Raw genomic sequence first — 11,515 nt, 5'->3', positions numbered from 1 at the left:
GCTTCATGCATGCTGTAACACAGAGGAGCCATCTTAGTTCTAGTGCACAGAAGCAAAAGTTTCCCTCTAAAGCAGAAAGTACGTCATGTCACATGAGTGTGACAGATGCATACGCAGTAAGAAATCTCGCGTAGCAGCGGCCATATTAATGCAAGCGGATTATCGTTAGTAAAAGCACATATGCAAGCTTCACCTAGATGTCATGTAATGCAATATAAATAGGACAAAACATGTTGATTAGTACATTAACGTTATGTCGAGAGGACTGAATACAAGCAAGTCACATTACGTGCAAATCCTTGCTCCATCAACGGGGTTTCAAAAGGAGGAATTGAAGCCGCTTGTGTTTTCTTCCTGTAATAGAAGGAATGAGCCTTTTAATTGTCACGCCTGCCAATCATCCGTGGAACAGAACGCCGAACTGACGAGACCAATCCAAGATGGTCTCGCCATAATGCGCATGCGCGAGGGTTTCGAGCCGGAACTTAAGCTCGATCTCCCCGGCTCTCAGCGCTTTGCACTCTAGTTTCTCGCTCTTTGGCTAGTTACTCCCTCTGTGGATTTTATCACGGACCTCTGATTTCTGCCATTGGATTTTCCTGCCGGAGCTCTTGTCTTTCTGCCGCCCACACCTCGCCCTGAAGCCTGCGGGGATTGGTAGCATTAAGGACAGTGTCAGCTGGGGAGGACAGGGCTGCTGCTGGGCTGCGAGCGTTCAGACCGGGACTCCATATCCCAGGAGTCCCCGGTTGGCCAATTAACACCACCTGGCCCGCTCTCCCTGCAAGCGCCGCCCCCTGCACACAGGAGGGGTTAAGAACACACCCTGCACCTTGCTCTCTGGGACCCTCTGTGGATTGTATCACGGACCTCTGATTTCTGCCATTGGATTTTCCTGCCGGAGCTCTTATCTTTCTGCCGCCCACACCTCACCCTGAAGTCTGCGGGGATTGGTAGCATTAAGGACAGTGTCAGCTGGGGAGGACAGGGCTGCTGCTGGGCTGCGAGCGTTCAGACCGGGACTCCATATCCCAGGAGTCCCCGGTTGCCAATTAACACCACCTGGCCCGCTCTCCCTGCAAGCGCCGCCCCCTGCACGTCACATACTCTTCATTAGAAGCCTCCGATCCGCTGTGCGGGACGCACGCGGGACGCAGGCCAGGAGAAGCCCGGGACAAGGGCGGGACAGTCTTAGACAGTCCTAGACTGGCCGGGACTGGACTGGGCCCGCCACTTTGTCCGTGCAACCACTAAAGTCAGCCGGCTGAAGTAAGACTATACCACCTATTTTATCAAAGCAGTTTTCCTGTGATCATAGCTAGTGTGCACTTATCCTGTTGTCATTTGTTTGTGTTGCATAGCAGTGTTTACTACCAATAGAAAATATGCCTAAGAAAGTCGTCTCTGGAGCTTCAGACACGCTTAACACCATAGATAACTATCTGGTCCAGGTGGTGAATAAAATAAACAGTGAAAGAAGGCAATCGCTAGGCTTGAGTCAATCCCCTAACCTTCACTCAGCAAGCCCCTCCACCAGTGCACAAATGACTGATACACCATCGCAAGACCCCAGCACGAACATCCCTGATACCAACCTCCCTCAACCCGGAAGCCACGATCAAAGCGCAGAACTGTTGATTGACCTAGAGACAAATGCAGAGTCTGACCCAGAGTCTCAGGTGGAACTTATAGCAGAGGAATCCTCACCCTCTCTGCCTGTTACTAGGGCGGTGAGAACCTGCAGAAAAACCCAGCCCAAACGCGGGGGACCACGGACAGGGAGGAAAAGGGTTGCTTCCCCACCAAAGTCCAAGGAAAAAAAACAAGAGTATGAGGAAGATAACCTTAGACAAATTATAGATGATGATCTATTCAACAGGATAGTGGATATGATAGATCTAAAGATAAAGATCATCATTAAGCCATTGATAGGGAAAATTGATAAGCTTACCCCAGAGGTGAAAAGGATGGGAGGGCTGCAATGTAAGTTAGTAGAAGAAATTGAGAATGTAGTAACCATTGTTACCAAACCAGCAGACACTGTGAAGGGAAATAATGGGGGTGATACAGTAGCAGATGAAGGCTCACTAGAGACCATCCCGCCTGGTCAGGCTCCACTAGCTGTACTTAGTCCGGAAGCAGCAAGAGAGGCCCCTATACCCTGATCTACAGCACCAACAACACCATCCCTAGGGGACGACCCCACACAATTTACAGTGGAAGCCTCACCATTGGTACTGGTACTAGCGAATGTGCCCATCTTACCCCCTGGCCAGGCAGAATCCACTTCATCCCTGACAAGCAAGGCGTTACACTGGCTGTCAAGCAACATGCAGATGGCACATTATGGGAAAGAGCAGTTGGCAGGGGAAATTGTAATGGCGAGGAGGATGACATGGATTGGGGACAGGGAAAAAAAGTTCAAGGGGGACTGTGTAGTGTTAAATTTTTCAAACGCAGACGTGCTCCCAAATGTCCTGTCAAATATATTTCCCCCCCAATGAAGAAGTGGAACCATAATCCCTCTTACCCTAAAATTCTTCTATAGTGAGCAGCAAAACGCGATCCATCCAAATATCCCAAGACCAGGGTGAACCACAAGAAGTAACAGATGGGGCGGGGACCTTAGGCCTATTCATAATGACCATGGTATTGGCCCAGTAAATAGATTTGTTACAGGGCCAGGTGATCATAAGAATATGTCATTTTCTAAGACCCCTAGATAAAATTGGAATATAATGAACAGGTGGGGGGTGAGAGTCCCGGTAAATGACCCAATTGACCGTGGGAGCTGTGGAAACGGGTTTGGAGCCTGGCTGGATGAAGAGCAGTTTCGGATGCATCCCAATACCCCACTACCAAGGTGGAATGTAGCAACAAATGGATGGGGATTGGAGGCCCCACCCTATGATTGGGGGTTTGGCACAGTGAATAGGTATGGGGTTTTGGCAAACTTAAATGATTGCGATTGACGTATGGGGGGTCCAAATACGTCAAGAAATGGATCAAGGGTCCCATGTGTAATAAGCCACCCCAAAGAGAAGGGCAGAGGTCTTATAGATGGTATAAATATGCTTGAGACAATCAGCCTGGAAGGCCGCAAAGCGCAAGTTGCTCCAGAAAGAGAAACTGCTCCTGACCAAATTGGGGGTGAGATTGTTGGTGGCTCCCTTAATGAGAATGAGAATGAGAATGATATTGATATTTCTCATGATCAGTTAAATGCAGTAGAGATAGTGGGCAACTTATCGGCTAACGGAATCCACCACCTACGAACAGAAGATGGGGTTCCCTTGACTGATTTTGTGGCGAAGAGAACTGTAGAAACATGCAAGATACTATGTTGGAATGTAGCAGGTCTCAATTCCAAACGCAATGATAAGGAGTGGTCAAGCTTTGTTGTAAGACATAATATAATTGCCCTCCAGGAAACCTGGGATACAACTGCCAACTTTTGGTGGGATGGGTTCATTAGCTTCGCCAAGGCAGCTATTCCTAGCCGCATTGGCAGAGGTAAGGGAGTCCTGTTATTGTTATTTTCTCTAGAACTGAAGGGCTCCCTAAAACAGATTAGCACTGACTCGTACAACATACTTATTGTAGAGAGAGAGAATAACCCCATTAGGAGGTCCTTATACATCAATTTTTATAACTCAGGGAACAGGGACAATATCGGTAGCAATATCGCCACTTTAGACGCTATATTAAGGTCAGGCAGTCAGAACACTCACCTTGAAACAGAGTATATCTTATTAAGTGATTTTAACATTCATCCCTGCACATTAGCATGCAGTTTAAGTAACAAGGAATGGGGCGATGGTCCCGAGGGTCCTCATTTTGAACATACCACAGAAGGTGAGGAGCTAGAGGATTTCATGGCGGATTTCAACTTGTACGAACCAGAGGGGGGCCCAAGAATAGCTACCTTTACTGGCACCAATCCTGGAACCATAATTGATTATATCTTCACCACACAAGGTATTCTAAACCAGGTGATTTCCTACCGCACTGTGTTATCTCACCACAGTGATCACAACCCTGTTTTACGTGAAGTGTCTTGGGGAGATTACATGGGGCCAAATCCGGGGAAAGTGAGGTCGGACCATACTTTGTGTACCTCTGATCAGGGTAGGAGAGTTAAGTGGGCTAAGGTGGTCCCAGAAAACTTCTACGCGGAGGTTTTCCCGAAAATTAAGGAACAGGTTGAGGTTTGCCAGAATCCTCGTGCTCCGGGTTGTGAAACTATAGGGGCCTTTGAGTCGATCTGTGGGCAGGTGTCGCATGATCTCCTGGCAAAGCCAAAGAAAGGAGCACCGAATAAGAAGCGCTGGTTCGACACCACATGTTTAAAAGCACACAGGTCTCTGACGGTAGCTTTGAAAAAAATAACTAGGGTAAGGGGCGAGATTGTTAGATTGAGGAAAATCTATAAGACAGCTATAAAAACCAGACAAGAAAGTATCAAACGGGAAGCTTGGGAAAATCTCCTATCCGTGGCTGTCCTGAAGGACAGTCGTAAATTTTGGGAAATAGTCAAACAACCATTTTTTTCTGACCAAAACAACGAGGCCATGGATTGTGTCATCCCAGATGACAAGTGGTTGACTCATTTCAAAAATGTGTATGGGGATAACGATCAGGCAACCCAGGATGTGTCGCTGGCCACTTTAGACGCCACTTCTATACATTTTTATAGCACAGAAGTGGAGAAAGCTATCTTGGCCACAACCAAGCATAAGGCCCCGGGCCCGACGGGGTGCCAGCTGATTTTTTCAAATATTCCCCAAAGCTGTGGGCAGAGGTATTGGCCAATGTTTTTACTGCCGTTAATACCAACCCTACATCCTGGGACATTTCCACCATCGTCCCCATCTTTAAAAAGGGCCAGCGGGACGACCCCGGGTGTTATAGGCCCATATCCCTCTTGGACTCGTCGGTGAAGATCTTAGGCAGAGTCCTTTTGTCCAGGTTGAGGGATGATGTTGAGAGTTGTGGAGGGTTGTCAGAGATCCAGTATGGGTTTAGAGAGAGGAAAGGCACAATCGAACAATGCTCCAACCTACACCTGCTCATATCAAAGTACACGGTGGCCAAGGAGGGGTCCTTGTTTCTAGCATTCATGGACCTCTCCTCGACCTTCGACTTGGTGAACAGGGCTAAGTTATGGATGACCTTGCTGAAGATGGGGATCGACGAGGCATTGGTAAGATTTATGGCTTCCCTACACCAGGAGCTTTTTGCGGCCGTACGAGTCACAAATGAGGGTAGGTGCACGTCCCTTTTCAAATCCCTGAAGGGGGTAAGGCAGGGCTGCATATTGGCCCCTCTGCTTTTCACAATCTATATTAACGGTTTGGGTGCACATTTGGAGGAGAAGGAAGTCGACGTCCCGTGTGCAGGAGCAGTTAAGATCCCAGCTCTCCTGTACGCGGACGACGCCATGCTAATTGCGCGCACAGGTGTCGGCCTTCAACGCCTTTTAAATGCCTTTGGCATATTCATGGATCAGCTTGATTTAAAAATAAATGCTAGCAAATCGCATACCATGGTGGTGGGCCGAGAAAGCAGTAAGAGGAGAACAAAAACCTTCACGTGTAGAGGGGATATGGTTTCTAGAGTTTACACTTTTCCCTATTTGGGGGTCCTTTTTTACCAGAGAGGAACCTGGGGTCCCCAAGTGATGGCGAAGAGGCTGGCGGTTACTAGATCATCGTCTGCACTCATGGGCTTTGCGGGCAGGTTAGGCGCCAGGCCTATGGAAGTGTTGTTAAAAATTTACAAGAGTAAACCCGTCCCCCTTGCGTTATATGGTTCACCACTCTGGGGCTCTGTAAACGTGGAACCAATCCAGAGAGCGGAGAATAGATTTATACGGACACTCCTCTCTGTGCCGCAGTCAACACCAACTTACTCGATACACATGGAGGTGGGCTTAGATTTCCTCACTGATGGGTTGAATATGGCTCCCCTGATCTTTTGGTTAAAGACGTGGCTTAATGAAGACCTTCCACTGAACCATAAGATCATGTCCGACGTCTTGTCCCTAGACCATTGTAAAAAGATCCCTTGGCTAGCCTACCTACTGAAGGCATTTTCTGACTTAGGACGACCAGAGCTCTTTACTTCCCCCCGAGATATCAAGGTCCAAGACATTGATCTTGTCAAAAAGCACTTTATGGGGAGGACAAGAGCACTCCGTGAAGAAAGGGAATTGGTGAAACCATCAGTAAGGGGCCATTACTTACTTGTTAATTCATTTTGTTTGGCACCTTATCTTGGTTTGGTTACAATCCCATTCCATAGGCTTCTTTTAACTAAGTTTAGGTTTAATTTGTTACATTTTTATTTAGGCACTTTTAAAACATGGGAAAAACCGGAATTAGCTTCACCCTGCAGTTGCGATCATTTCTCACCCCAGGACACCATGCATTTTGTTATGTTTTGTGAGTTTTATTTAGAGCCAAGGAAAAAATATCTAGTACCAGCTTTGAAGGAGGCTGGCTTCACACAAGTGAGACCGGCTCTGCTCTTTTTACAATCATTGCCCAATATACATATTACCTCTTGTATAGCCAATTTCTTGGTAGCAGCAAATTGACAAGCAATCAGAGTTACACTGAGTATCATCGTACTACCGAGAGATAGGATAAGTGAAGGTTAATTTTTAATATTTTTAAGCATTTTTAAATATAAAAAATAAGAAACAGCAGAGTCCAGTCCATCCACCTACGACATGAGTGGGCAACTTTCAACAACGAAATCAGACTAAGAAAAACTGTGGTCAGAGTAGCGGCATAAGGATTTTTACAACAGGATATTCAAGCACACCTCATGTTTCATGTCGGCCGCTACCCATCACGTATCAAGCAACCCACGGACCCAAAGACAGAAATAAGAAGAGAAAAGAAGTTAGAAAGGAGAAAAAAATTAAGGCCCATAGAAACTAAAACTAACAAAGTAAACCCCCCCCCTATCCCCCACCCTACACGCATGCAGAGGCTACGGCCTACCCCCCCCTAGCAGTGTGCCTGTCGCCCAAAAAAGAGTACCCGAAATATAGACACAGAAAGAAAGGAAGAAAAGAAAAAGGGAATCATATAAAACCGGAGGAGGGCCAAATCCAATTGCTCCCGGACTCCCCAGCCCTGCATAAGACCTCCACCCCATAAACAAGAGTCAACAACAACTAATGTCCGTTACAGCATTAAATGGGGAGAGACATCACTTATCGCACAGCCAAGTGTATAAGAAAAGCTTTCCAACCCGGGTCTCCGCCAGCCAAGCAGTCAGAAATAGCGAAAAGTAAACTATCAGCCCTGGCCTGTTCGTAAAAATCCCTTCAAACATGGCCCCCGAAAAGAGCCCGCCCCAAGCAGAACAAAGGGACAAGATGGCCACACTCGGCAAAGAAGAGGCGTGTGAAAACAAAATGGACGTCGCCAGTTACCATTAAATCCATAGTCCCAAAAGATGAGCACCCCCAAGGTCGCACAATGACACTCATTCCACTGTAGGAAGAAAAAGGCTTGCGAGGCGAAGGCAGCAAGGGGGGCCAATAGCTGTGAAAATGGCGTTTGAGTCAACAGTAGCGACATCATGGGTAGAGTCGCAACCCTCAGCGGGGAGAGAAACACTGTAGCGCAGTCGAAGCTGGTGGACGAGCAGACACTAATGTGGCCAGGGATAGTCCGCTCCTCTCTGTACACGTGTGGCAACATGGTAGCTGCCACAGGAACAGGCAAAGGTAGATCAACACAGCGCTGGGAGCTGGCCGGTCGCGCCCGCCCCAGCGTGAGTGCGACATCTTCAAGCTTCTGACCCAGCTCAAGGGAGCCTGCACGCCATGCAGTTTGCAAATCAGCAAGAGCGGCCAGAACGGCACCGCAGGTCAGTGCAGGCTGTAGTTCCAACAGCTCCTCACCACAAAGCGGTACAAGCGGTCCAACACACAGCTCAAAACCAGGCAGGGTGAAGCAGCCTCGAAGCGAGGTAGCACTCGTCTTCCCAGTCAGGGAGCCAGCAGCCATTTCTACCTCGTCAAGGGAACCACAATGGAAGGGGGGCGAAATCGGCACCGGGAGGCTGCAGTCCGGGCCTCTGATAAGAACATGACAAACTGCCAGGGAGCGATCCTCAGCAAGAGCCATTCCTCCTTCAGCTCAAGACTGGGGCCAAGTCGAAGGTGATCCGCCAGTAACGTGCAAGCTCCAAGATGGGGTCGGTACAACCCGCCACCAGCGTTTAACAAGGGAGAAGTAGTCTCAAAGGGCTCACATCTCGCCAGTGCGTGCAGTCTGTATGTGGCAGAAAATCCCCTCACAGCGGAAAGGATCTCGTCCGTTTCCCTTTACGGCAGGCAGTGTGTCCCCGAGTGCCAGCTCTGCCCCAGCTCGACTGTCCGATGCCGATCCAGCAGCATCCGGCGGCGCAGAGCAACACGAGTCCCGGAGCCGGGGTTTCGGAAGTCGCCAAACAATTTCGACAATATCTCCAGTTATCCGGCAGGCAGAGACCTCAGAGGAACGCGAACAGTAACAGCGCGTTTGTATCGCCGTCCCGCTGCAGCACAATCACAGGATGGAGGTCAGGATGTCGGTGCGGGATTCGAAGGCTTGCGGAGCCGGGAGCCTACACGACCGTCCCGATCGCCATCTTGGCTCCTCCCGCATTAGATCCATTGTTATTCCTTTTTAACTTTTGTAGGCCTAGATTTGTTTTAATGTAATTGATTATATTGTCAAATCTTAACATGTATGTAATGTTCCTAATTCCTTGTATGAAATGTTTTTAATTTCTTTGTATGACTTTTAATTGAGTCGAATAAAGATATCTTGACTGACTAGTTACTCCCACTTGGCCTTTTCCTGTTTCTTGAACATGTTTGTTATGGGAATTCATTCCGTAATCTGAGATACGGCATTCATATTCCAAGTGCCGTTCGTTTGTTTGTTTGTTCCAGTCATGGCTTTAAGGTTTCGAAGACCTTATCTCTCGCCTGAAAACCATAGCGGCTCTTCCTATTTCCTGAAGCCGCTTTCATTTCTTGATTTCTTTCCGTGGCTCTTCATTTACAGAATACCTCGCACTGAGTCATTGTTTCTCTGGTGTTTCTCCTTGGTATTACGGAAGAGATCTCCATTAGCCCGGTAGATCCACATATCTTATTTTACGTGGATGCTACCTTCCCGACCTCCCCTCGCTCAGTGCCGGCTATCTTACCTCTGTGCCATAAGAGACTTTCTGACCCTGCTTCTAGCGGACCCGTCATTGGGCCGGACTACGGTCCCGTCGAACGGCCGGTATTTGCTGGGGCAGTGGTGCGGGTGGTTTACGTGGCATTGTGGGATTTGTGGTCCGCCTGGCGAGTTTCCTTCTTCCCTTTATTTTCCTTATTTTGTGTTTGTTCACTGGACTTCCCTGATGCTGGCATTCGTCACAGTACAGGGTCACGAAGAACCGGTAAAGCTCTTGTAGCGCACTACATTTACATTGTGTTCTTGTCAGGATTATTTTATGTTTATGTATGCATTTATTACCTTCCATGCAGCTACGCCTGTGATCCAGACCTTTTACTATACAAACACCTTAGCGTGGCTGTGGTTCTGGTTGGGTAAGAAGCGATACGATATACCCTCACTTAAATACTTACTTGTGATATACTCAGAGGTAACATTTCATACCCCTCAAACTAGGTCATACTGGATACCAATATACTCCACGAACACACTTATATTTCCAGAGGATATCCTAGTTGCTTTCATTGTCACACCACTGTATTATCAGGTAAAGGTGGTTTATGTCTCTACATTGGGGGCTTGTGAGTTGGCTGTTGTTGTATTAACCTACTATTCCTTTTAGCTTCATCTTCCACTTCAAGACGAGAAGTGTCCGAAGAGTCCAGTGTTTCGTCTCCCCAACTTTCCTTGCTTTGTTCCCTCTTTTCCCTCCATATCACCCTTGTGTTCTAGTGTTTGATAGACACAGGCGGTGTAGGGGGGAAGGGTTGGGTTTCTCATCGGCTCCTGGCACTCCTGCGGAAACTGCTACCGAATCCTTACATTAATGTCTTCATATGAGCCATGTTTACACCAAGAGACATGTCCCCTCTTTAGTTATTGTGAACTATCCGTGCCAAGCCAGAGATTCTATGGCAAAATCTTCAGTCGGTCCCCAAACTGTGTCATTACAGGTGACTCGGAAATTACCCCTGTGAAATGGTGCTCGTGCCGCGTATGCAGAAAATGCTGTCAGAGAACATACCTTTGTTATTGTCTTGGGTCACCGCCCGCGTCTCCTCCCAAGTTGATGCTGCTGCTTCCGGATTGGGTGACGAGACATAATTTGACAACAAACGTGCGCGTGCAGCATCTGCACCTCGCAACGTTTTCCTATTTGATCTGTACAGCCAATTTGTTTAACCATTAAATCGAAGACCAAATGCATCTATTAAAAGAGCTTTTTGTGCGCAAAAAACTTGTCGTGCCAGCATTGAGTTTCGAAAATGAGGATGCCAATGAGCTGTAACTTTGGCGTGAGTGGTGAAAATTAATTTCCGGACATTTAGCCTCAGGAATTTGTGATGCAGCCTGGGATCTGTAGGCAGAGCGGAATTTGTCATAAATTATAGATTTCTGATAGCTCATTTAAGCCATCAACAGCAGTATTGAATTTCACAATAAACATTCTCTTTGCATCAGTTTTCTATATAAAGTTTAGGGCATGGATACAAAATGCCGTAATCTACTTTTTTTTGTCTTGAAGTTAGAGAATACGTTGTATTTCTATTTGGTGTTTTCAAAGGAAAACAGTGATCCTTCAATCGTTTGAGGGCAGCACATGCAAGTACCAGATTTGTGATGTCCCACAATTAGTGGTAAAGTGAGTTGTTCCCTTAGTGTGCTCTTATTGGATGACATTGGTAATGCTGCGCAAATAATTTGGTTATCAATGCTGCTCGACTTTTTAAAGGGCAAAAAGTGGTCTAGTGAAAGATGTGTGTATGCTCTGGACTAAGTGCCAACTTTGGGTAATCACTTTCTTTAAGAAGTTGGTGCGTGGACAAAACTTAGTCATGCACACAAGATGTTCTGTGTTGCTTTTTTATTTCGTCTGTAAAAGGGCTACTCTTGGCATCCACAAGCTCGTTTCATGGGATGCTTTAGTAGTCTCTTCGGGTAACCATGATTTTCTAGTTTCTCAAGCAGGTTGGTCGCATTATACATATATCCAGTTTTTAATGTGCAGTTGTGTTTGAGCCTAAGAAACTGTCCGAAAGGGAGGTTATCACAGAGACTTCGTGGGTGGTGACTTGTATAGTGCAAAGCTTTTTTCAGTCTGTCGGTTTGTATTCAATGTTGTAATTACTATTCCATCAGAAGCATCTACATCTAAGAATGGCATCCTGCTTGAATTGAAATTTAAGCTAAATTTGATGTCTGGTGTGCGTTCATTCAACCAAACGAGAAACTGCAATAAGTCGCTTACATCACCATTACATATTAGAACCTCATCGTTG

The sequence above is a fragment of the Lissotriton vulgaris genome, chromosome 6 (assembly GCF_964263255.1).
Source record: "Lissotriton vulgaris chromosome 6, aLisVul1.2, whole genome shotgun sequence".
Lineage (NCBI taxonomy): Eukaryota > Metazoa > Chordata > Amphibia > Caudata > Salamandridae > Lissotriton > Lissotriton vulgaris.
This window is presented reverse-complemented; position numbering follows the sequence as displayed.